The following is a 2,856-nucleotide window of genomic DNA, read 5'->3' on the forward strand; positions in this document are numbered from 1 at the left end:
GTCCTTTCTGAGTGAGGAGCCTTCTGCAAAGCCTATGAAGCCATCCAAGTATGGTTCTTTTTCTTTTTCTTTTTCTTTTCTTTTTTAATAGGTAAAGAAAGCTCTTAATCCTGCATGATCATGGCTCCTTGAGGATAAGCAGCACTGAAAATACAGCCTAGGGGAAAAAAAATCATATTCAGAATTATAGGCCTTTGGTTACAGAGCCAGAATTTTAGCTAACTTGATTATGAGACAGAAATAATAAGCAAATAAAACTTTTTAAGAATGATGTCAATGCTCAAAACAGCTACTTCCCCTGGACCAGTTTCAAGGATCTATTTGTACACATACAAGCTTTAATTGAGTTTCCTGCCAATCAGGGGGAACATTTGCAGTTACTCAGGCTTGCTTTATGAACATGTGTTTCAACCTAAGGACCAAGCCAGATACAATTAGAAGTGTTAAACTATGGATGTGAAAGGTTACCTACTGTTTTTACTCTCTCTGCATTTATTTAGCACCTGGGGGGGGGGGGGGCGGGGAGAATGAAAACAAAGGTGGGGAACAAGAAGGAAACTGTAGGGAACTTTTGCTTTTTTCCCCTTTTGAGAAAACAGCAAATGTGTTACATCTACATTTGACTTTTTCTGCCATGGAATGGGCAGTGCTGTGTGTGTGCAGTAGCTGTGTTTAAGGTTGTTTACAGTAACATTCTCTGGACTGAAGATGCAGGATAAGGCATTGTAACCTGCTGCTACAGAATAGGCTGAGCAGACTCCTTAAGTGGAATGGCTAAGCAAGGTATATGAAGCAGAGACTTGACACAAGCTTATCCGTATGCTGAGCACTCAACAGAGACAGAGGGTGTGGTCTGAGAAAAGGGGTCAGTGGGCCTCTAGTCTAGGAGAATTGCCAGGATCTTAAATCTCAGAGACTTCTCACAGGTCTCAGGGGAGGAAAAACTGAGCTTATGTGTGTCATATTTTCATCTGTGCTTTTTACACTTTGGAATTTCCCTTTCTTTATCACCTTGATGAATGTATGTATTTACGACACTCAATTCTTTGGGGGGTAAAGGGGATAACAGTTGGAGTAATGTAGCTATACAAGCCATGAGACCTTAGTGATAAGAATGAGGGCTATGTGATCGGAAATCAAACCAAGGCCAAAGCCTGGACACCTCAGTTGGACCAGGTGAATGAGATTGCTGACTGTCCTCCAATACCTGTTTCCCCTCTTCCAGGGTGATAAAATTCCTAATTTGGGCCAGGGTACATGGCTGTCCAAAACAGAGACTATATTTTCCAGCTTCCCTTGTAAGTGTAGTCATGTGACTAGGATCTTTAGGACCCTACTCAAGGTGGGAGACAATCTTTAAGAACAGTTGGACTGAGTTAGAGGTGATGGTAAGGGGAAGCAAGTGGAGTAACAGCTGAAAGTAACAGGTATAGAAAATATTTTTAAAAGCAAATCTTGAAAAATTATTTCGTTAATTTAGATTTAAAATTTTTTTTTAATTTTTTTTTATTTTTTTAAGTGAGGCAATCCTTGTTTGACCTCACAGATTGCAAGGACCTTGTCAGTTTACAATCTTTTTTTTTTTTATTTTTTACACGTACAGCACCTGGTCTTCCTAGGTGGTCTTCCATCCAAGTACTAACCAAGCCTGACCCTTCTTAACTTCTGAGATCAGATGGGATCATGTTTGTTCACAGTAGCATTGCTGTAAAGTAGGGTTTTTTAAATGCAAGCAAAAAACCTACTCTGGAGGAAAAGACAGTGTTATGCCATGGCAGTTGGGGATACGCAAATTTTGCTCATTTTATATAATGCAAGTAAATATCTAACAGCGCGTGGAGTATAGTGCTCAATATATGTTTACTGTTGATATATTGTGTAACTATAAAAGAATTAAGCCAATTAACAACTTATCTGAATTACTGACTGAATAAATTAAGGTCTTAACTTATTTTCTGGTATTTGTGTTTCCTGATAACTTTCAGGTTGACTGCATTATACATGAATAATAAAAGTATTAGTAACTGTGTTTTATTGAGCAACTATGTTAGAGATGTTTTATGTACATTGTTTGATTTGTTTCTTAGTATTCCTAAGAGATGGCATAAATCATTTTATCAGGTGAAGAAACTGGGATGCAAAGAGGTTGTATGGCTTAGTATCTAACTTAAGATTACATAGTAGGTGCAGTGAACCTAGGTCTATTTATTCCAAAACCAAACTCTTTCCCTTATACCAATTCTTACGTTCTTACTCTTTCCTTGGTAACAGGTATATATGACAGGTTTCACTTGTGGTTTACTTTAGCCTATTGAAAAAAAGTGGTGGACAAGAATTTTCCTGCAGTCATGTTATTTTTAACAGATTTTGTCAGTAAAGATATAGTAGTATATGGCTACATGAAAGAAGTAATAAATTGGTAGTTATGGAAATGTAAGAAACAAAACAACAAAATGTAAATGAATAATTTATATGTATGACTTGGAAAAAGAACTATTATTAAATATTTATTAATCATTTTAGTGAACTCTGTACACTAGTGAACTATTGCTTTGTCCTCAGATTGGAAGTCATGGTGTTTTTTTATTTTTTTCAAAAATTTAAATTTATCCTATTTCAAAAATTGAGTTACAGAAATGTCTATAAAGAATTATGAATATTTTATTTTTCATAAAATCAAGTATTTCCACTTATAGCACATCTCAATTCAGACTCGTGACACTTCAGGTGCTCAATAGCCATCCGAGGCTAGTGGATACCATTTGGCCATGCCCACCTAGATTTCCTACAAATTTGATCATGATTCTCAGAATAATCTGGATGATTAGATCATAATCCTTGGAGTTTATTTTTTAA

The 2,856-nt window shown here is 36.3% G+C and overlaps 1 pseudogene; it reads right to left on the reverse strand.

Annotated features, from left to right (window-relative positions):
* Positions 1–1,594: 1,594 nt before the first annotated feature.
* Positions 1,595–1,713, reverse strand: LOC118613999 (annotated as a pseudogene).
* Between the last annotated feature and the right edge of the window lie 1,143 nt (positions 1,714–2,856).

Source organism: Rousettus aegyptiacus, unplaced genomic scaffold, assembly GCF_014176215.1.
Source record: "Rousettus aegyptiacus isolate mRouAeg1 unplaced genomic scaffold, mRouAeg1.p scaffold_m13_p_2, whole genome shotgun sequence".
NCBI classification, from domain to species: domain Eukaryota; kingdom Metazoa; phylum Chordata; class Mammalia; order Chiroptera; family Pteropodidae; genus Rousettus; species Rousettus aegyptiacus.